Here is an 8257-nt window from a genome sequence, read left to right as displayed (position 1 = left end):
CACCATAGTAACCTCTTGGTTCCTCCTCGACTTCATGACCCAAAGAATGGAGGCATGAGTCTACAATATCCCCTTCACGACTCGTCTTAGGAAGGCGTGAAGAATCAACCTTATCGCGCGCCGAAACCGAACGGCGGCGCTCGTCAGGCATTTCTGAACAATCACCTGTAGCGAAAGTATCGCCGTGAATAGACATAGGCCTATCACAAGAACGCTGTCCAATCTCATCTTCTCGATCGACAGCACGTTCTCTAATCACTTTCTTTCCACATTTGCCCAACTCCGCTGTGGAGTGGGACCTATCTTCCTTATCTGAAAACATAACTAACCTATATTTACCACTATGAATCAAATAATCTAAATTTTTATTCACCAAAAAATTTTTCACATGTTCTGCCGCCGTGCAGTTTGAAGAAGAGGTCGAAGGTCACAGAAGGCAGGAGTTGGGTAATTTTAGTTTTGAAAACTGGTGAGCCGCCAAGCAGCTGGGTAAACGCGAATTGATTCGAAACCGAGAGAGGACGCAGTATAAGTAGCTGGTATCCGGGGGGTTCATTCACTGATGACATCGGCAAGCCGACTACATTCACTGAGAGACGCACTTGGCGTTCCATAGAAATTACCGGCGGCTCAACTTGTCGGCGGCTCAACCGGTTGGTTGGTGAATGACTTGGGGATCATCTTAAAAATTGATTGATCGTTCAATCTGGTTAATTTAGGTAGTTAGAACATTTAATTTAACGTACTACCTGATATTCATATTATTTTCTCATAATGATATTTTTAAAATGTTCAACTTTTAATAATTAAGTACTTCAATGCTATAAGTAGGCTAGGCTAGCCTAGGCCCTAGTCTTGTCTAGGCCTAGGTAGCCTAGCCTAGCCTAAGCAAGATTTATTGCCATTGGGGGCGAGTGACTTGAGACCTAAAGATTTAACAAATGCATTGGTTTGATTGATTTCTGGGCCCTTTGTTAAATATTAGAAAGCCAAAGTTACAACCAGGGAGATGTAAAACATGCTCATCTGTCCTGTCCCTGTAAACCAGAGTCGATTTTGCAGCATGGGTGATTTTTTTTAAAATTTATTTATTCAACAATATTTTGAGAGGTAGCTCAAACAGCAATGCTACAGAAATTATGAAATTGCAAATCAACCTTCAAATTTGTCGCTAATAAATATTTTGAAACAAAATTTGTTCCTGTCTGTGGGCTAGTAAAATATTCTGTGGGCTAGTAAAATCTCTAGTAAACTAGCCCAGTGGGCTAGTTACCAAAAAAAGTTAGGGGAAGCCCTGATTAATGGACCACACAAATTTAGTTAATAAATGGATGGATAAAACGTTGTCCATTGTGTTCATGATAAGTATACCGACTCAATATTTTGTTCTGTATGGTAATGGTAAATCGTCTCTGTGCACTTGAACCCATGACCCAAGATAAGATGGCATTTTTGCGTCAGGATAAATAATGCGAAATGATGCTTGCCCTACCTAACATGTTTTATATACTAAATACATTCCCAAATACAAATACTACTTCAAAAGGGCCCAGTGTTGTGTTTTGGTCTCTATTGAAAAAAAATTAATAATTTATCAAATGATTAGTATTTTTAGTAACTTGAAATTTTTTTTTTTCATTTTATTTCCTCTTGCAGGCACATGTGAGAGGGCGGTATGCCCTTTGTTTTGTATTGTTTTGTTAAAACTAGAGGTGGTATCCCAGACAGTGATGAAGTGCCCTTGAATCGAAGCCGTAAGGAAAGCGAAGTATAAATTTTCCCCCGTGCTGCCTCCCACATGCCGCCTCCGCTGTGCTGCCTCCCCCGTGCCGCCTATTAATAACCAGGGATATACTGCAGAACCTATGGTGTCTAGGCAAGAGTGAAGGTGATATTATACTGGACTACCTTTGGAATTTAGATCTTACAATATAAGACAAATTCTAGATAACATTTATTAAAAATTTTTTTTTAAATAAGAACCAGTAAAATGTTGCCCAGGCTCAGCATTCTTATTTTTCCACCAATTTCAGGCTCTAAATGTTCTTATTTTGGTTCTTATTTTACACAATTTTCAAAGTCACACCTACTACATTATTGCGTAAATATAATGTTATACCATTTTTAAATATTACGGTAATACTTTTCTGTATTTGACTAGCTTGATTTGTTGGTTTTTCTAGTTTTTTTAAATAAAAATGTCAGTTGACATTTTACCTCAGCCTCAATTTGTTCTTATATTTTGTTCTTATTTTTCGAGCAATTTCAGCCTAAAATGTGTTATAAAAAGAAAAAGTGTAACAGAAATTCATTTCAAACTAAACAGAAGTTAAACAGTGTCGAAAGTACTCGTACAATCTGGGTATCCTTACCCAGATCTTAAGTTTGTTAATTGGATTCTGTCGGAAACACATCATAAGACTATTGGCATATTATGGACAGAGTTATTAATACATTATCAGGTTAAATGAAAATATATGAAAGTGAATTCACGACCAGTATAGCGGAAGGTCAAAAAGTGATAGAATACATGTCTCTTAGAAGTGAACGTTATACTGCATACAGTAATTGGTATACTTGTGAAAAGTAAAAAAAGTCTCATACTATAGCTATCTTCCATAAATAAAACATTCCAAGTTGTTTATGTTTCAACATTCTAAAATTCTATTCCATACCATTTAAAATACCATACTGAAACCTCAAGTATTCATAATTATTCAACCAGATTCTCCCAAAATACTAATTTTACTTAAATGACACAACTCTATTCCGTATTATATGCCCAAAATTATGGCTAAATCTTCATGATGGTTTACAAACAAAAAATTCACAATAAACAATTTTACAAAAAACTTATAAGCAGTCTTTTTAAAGATATAACAATTAAAATTGTTATATATTGTATGAAAAATAAACATTTTCTTTAAACACATTAAAATGTATATTTGTTCTGATCTATCATGTTCCCTGTTCTATCATGTTATTATTATAGACCTAAAAAAAAAAAGTAAGCAGTTCTTATGTGATTTACAGTATATCTATAATGATATGTGTAGTAGCAGACAGCAAAAACATCGTAAGAATACCACAATCCAAACTTAATACCATAAGCAAGGTCTAGTGGATTTTATTATCAAAACTCGGTATAAAACAAACATGTTTCGGTAAATCCTTCACCATCTTTAGTGAAAAGATTTCTAACTTGCAATCTACTTTATAATGGGAGTGAACAACAGTGAACATTGTACAGTACTTTATATAAATGGGAATTGAGCCATAGCTATTAGAAACAGACACCATGATATTGCATTTTTAAGGAAATTGTATTAAGAAAGAATGGCATGAATAAAGATATAATGATATACTTTTGATCACTTATTTTTATGTTATGTTTTATTTATAAATTATATATTTCTTTATTTTTTATTGTTATAAAATCTAAAATTAATAATACAGTTTTAAACATTATGTAAGGGGGCTATGGCTTAAAGATAATTAGGTGAGCCAAATTAGCTTATAGCCTCCTCCACAAATTAAATCATGTGATTGCATTAATTTGTTAACCCTGAATTGTATTGAATTGATTTGTGGAAATAAACATTGAACATTGAACATATTACACAATTGTAGACCTAAAGTTATCAGTCTGTATCATGAGCTACTCTATTCTATCTATTGATTTTCCCTCTAATTGGTTAGTCTGTCTTTGACAGTTCATTTGTTTTTTTACATTTATCTTTTACCACCATATATAATACAGCTCTGTGAGCACATATTTAAACTAAGTGTCACAAGGGCCACACAAAAATCCCTTTGAATTCTGACGACACATTGGATGTTGCAAGCGTTTCAGCCACTTCAGTAAGTTCAATACAATATTTGCCAGCTTCACAATTTACTGGGAAAGAGCATGTCTGTCTAAGGTAAGACTTTTTTATACCTCGTTAAGCGAAGCTGCCGCCCGCCAATAATGATGATTTTGAATAAACCGCCTCCACAAAAAAATAGAAATTTCAGAAAGAAATACAGTACAGTAAAAGTTTTTCTTCATTTTTATTACTCCCTGCTTTGAAATCTCCAAGGATAAGATATATATATTTCTTCCTAATTATTTAAATTTAAAGCATTTACCCATCTCATTACTACACTGTTTACATTCACCAATAACATTTTATTTTATTTTCTCTGGATGTTTTTGGCAAAACTATTTGCTAAAGAAGAAAACAACATTTTTTTTTTTTCTTCCACCCTCCTTTGACAATCTTTAAAAATATAAGTTTGTGAAACAAAGTAAAAAAAAAGCCTCGCCTAATTTACAATAAAACAGAATACAAGCATACCATTGCCTTACCACTCAGCCACTCGACTCAACAAAATCTTTTCATGGAGGCTCAATTTTTTTTTTTTTGTGTCCAATATTGAAATTTAGTAGTGTATTCTGAATTTTATATCCATGATGCAGCTTCATGTGAATGATTATGTAGCCAGTGGTAGAATGGTTGTGTGTACCACATAAGTGTAGAATATTTTTATTTCTATTATTTATTTTATTCACTCTGGCAATACAATTAACAATATAAAACATTACAAATACTAAAATTCAGAAAAACACAAAACATATAAAAATAATTAGGAAAGCCAAGGAGCAACAAAAGCGGAACCACTGTCATCTTAGAGATGTGCTGCTTCCAAAAAAAAAAATAATAATAATAATTGAATAATAACAAATATTAAAAATAATAATAAAATAACAATATCAATCAATTACAAATCATTAAGATATTTTTTTAACTTAACATTGGAACAAACCAAAATTAATTGATAAAACCACTGCCATCTTAGAGATGTGCTGCTTCCAAAAAACAAAAAAAAAAGAAATAATAATAATTGAATAACAAATATTAAAAATAATAATAAAATAACAATATCAATCAATTACAAATCATTAAGATATTTTTTTAGCTTAACATTGGAACAAACCAAAATTAATTGATAAAACGAAATAATTTTGAATATCAGGATGGAGATTATTCCACAATCTCACAAATCTAGTTGGAATTGAAAATTTCGAAGAGTCGGTTTTAGATTTTAAATGTTTAAATGTTAAAAGAAAAGGATGGTGATTATTGATAATTAATTTACTAGAAACTCAACTCGCATGGGAGGAATAAAGTAAACAACAAATATTTAATATAGTAAAATAGTCACTTAATTTTTCAAGACATTAATTTCAAAGTGTCTAGTCTTCCCACATACGATTGTTCCTGAGGTTTTTGCTGAAGAATATATCGAGTGGCCTTGCATTGAATAGTTTCAATTTGTGCTTTATGACCTACTCTATACAGTATACTGTGCTCTGCACCAGTGGCTGCTGTATTGGGTGGGGCACTCTCAGACTTAAGAAATACTTTTAAATGTAAAGTTGGTAAAATACAATTGTTACTTTACTCTCACACTCAACTCAATAAATGTAACATATTTCATTTCACTAGGCAAAAAAAAGACCAAAGAATAAACAATAATAAAATCTTTCATTAAAAAAAAAAGTCAATAAAAGCAAAGCAATAGTAACAATAAAGTGGAAAAGCCCCAAGCAAAAAAATATCCCCAAGAAAAAAGTAGCCATGATACAGTCAAAACTAGAATTTATACACCTAAAAGAAAATGAAGATTAAAATCAGACTACATGCGTGCACCTGTGCACCAAGAGGAGAATAAGTATTGTGTGCTTAAGGAATCGATTTGAACCATTATTGCTGACATCACTGGGCATCAAGGGATCTGAAATGCAATATTCAGTTGTGTTTTGGCTTGTTGACAAAATTGTATTGTACCTAGGGCTATGCATCACCAGTTTCACTTCAATCAAAAGATATTATCTTTTATCATCTATTATACTACCTACATTTGTCATAACTCGAATGAACCCAAATTATTCATTGTATTTTGACACACATCATGGACAACCTACACTTGACTGATTCTGTCAATAAAAATCAAAGCAAACTAAAATCTCCATGATAGACTTGTAAATTACCTTTCTGACATAAGCATAAAGTTTTGTTGAAATATAATTCTAAAGTTGATTATTATTTTTTTATTTTTTTATTTTTATTTTGCATGGATGACATACATCACTACGATGGCCCACAAGGGACACACTGCAAAGAAAAAGAAATGCTGCAAACAAAAAAGAAACGCTGCAAACAAAAAAGAAATCATGGAAACAGAAAAGAAATGCTGCAAACAAAAAAGAAACGCTGCAAACAAAAATAGAAACGATGCAAACAAAAATAGAAACGATGCAAACAAAAATGGAAACGATGCAAACAAAAATAGAAAACACCAGCAAACAAAAAATGAAACGCTGCAAACAAAAAAGAAATGCTGCAAACATAAAAGAAACGCTTCAAACAAAAAAATAAAAACACTAGCAAACAAATAAAGAAACGCTGCAAGCAAAAGATAAAAACACCAGCAAACAAAAGAAAACGTTGCAAACAAGAAAGGAAATGCTGCAAACAAAAAAATGAAACGCTACAAACAAAAAAAGGAAACGATGCAAACAAAATGGAAAAGCCTTTGCGCGCGCGCATTTCATGTTAGTTGACAACAGACTGAGGTCAGGTCAGATGAGAGATGCTAAAAAGACTCAAATTCAGCTCATTCGTTATAATCCATTTTGAGGCATAAATACAAAGTAATCCGTTGGTAGGATTTTCCTAGCTCTTCCTTGTATCTTTGTAAGGAAAATACCTCCTCACTACCAGTACCTGGCAAAAATTGCACTGCATTTCTGTCAGGGTATAATAAAGTAAAAGCCTCTGGGAAGCTGATGAGCTCTTTGTTAAACTTTATCATGTTTTCGGCCCCTTTTTTAAGAGCTCCTCCATTCCTATAAAAGGATTTACTTTCAAGGGAAGAGATGATCCCCTGACACTTTTCAGCACACGATCACGTTAAAAGACGATCTGTATGGTGACCTCGGGGTTTTTCTGTATTTTCGTTGACACGGCTTTCTTGGTGAATCTAGTACTCCTTTCCTTTTCTTTCCTATTTCTGAAAGCCTCAAATGAGAGACGAGCAAGCTGAGGCCTACTTGATGATGGACTTTCATTCGGACTTGGCCGTTTTCGTGTATTAATATTAGAAGTTGTGTCCTCCATTTAAAGATTCACCCCAAGAATGGCAAAATTTTCCAAATTCTGAACTATTTGTTGGGTGTCTATAAAACGAAGACCGAAAACCGAAGACCCAAAAACGAAGACCCCTATTTTTTCTCTTTCATTTTGATGATAATACGCCAGACTCTCACAAAATCCAAATCAAGAAATTTTTTGGGCGTCTGTTTGTGAAATTTTCAAGGGTCTTCGTTTTATAGACACCATATAGATACCCTATATGGGTGTCTACAAAACGAAGACCGAAGACCCGAAAAACGAAGACCTCCAGTTATTTCTCAATTATCTTATTGAAAGTATTTCAAAATCATCATAAAACAGGTGCCAAGTACCTATTTCATTATTTTATCGGAATAAAATGAGGAATATCAAGAAATACTTAAGGGTCTTCGTTTTAAAAAAAAAATGTTTTTAAATCACTTCATGCTATGTATATATCTTCGTTTTGGGGTCTTCGGTCGTCGTTTTATAGACAGCCCTTTTTGTTCCACAGTTAGAGCAAAACATGGCTTGACACTATGATGTAGCCCTGCAGCGCATCTGACCTAGTCCAAGACCTTGTTGCAAATCCCAACCCACATAAGCCTTGCCTATAATGCCTAGCATAGGGCTCGTGATCGCGGTACCCTGACCATTAAAAATTAGCAGACGCACTGGGAAGCGTTGTTCACGGCATTGGATTGCAGCGAAAAATGATTCCCCCATCATTAATGGAACAGGCCCATGTCACGCTTGGCTGACTAGTTTTGATTTACATTTTGTGTGTCTGTGCCATAAGCAGCAAAAGTCCATGTTATATTGTTGTTGTAAAATGCATTTCAAACCAGGCTGGTTTTTGATTTACGTTTTGGAATAGAATTTGGAGAGGGCTTTTGATCAAGTTAGACCTACGTTTTGAATTTGAATTACATTTTAAAGAAATTAGAACTATATTTTGGAAAATTTGAACTACGTTTTCAAAAATTAGAACTTCACTTTGGGAAACTAGATCTACATTTTGAAAAATTTACGTCTATGTTTTGATAAATCAGACATTGAATTTTGCAATTACATTTTAATTTTAACATAGACTTTTG

The sequence above is a fragment of the Anneissia japonica genome, unplaced genomic scaffold (assembly GCF_011630105.1).
Source record: "Anneissia japonica isolate Jap-2015-1 unplaced genomic scaffold, ASM1163010v1 scaffold287838_len146374_cov139, whole genome shotgun sequence".
Classification (NCBI taxonomy): Eukaryota; Metazoa; Echinodermata; class Crinoidea; order Comatulida; family Comatulidae; genus Anneissia; species Anneissia japonica.
This window is presented reverse-complemented; position numbering follows the sequence as displayed.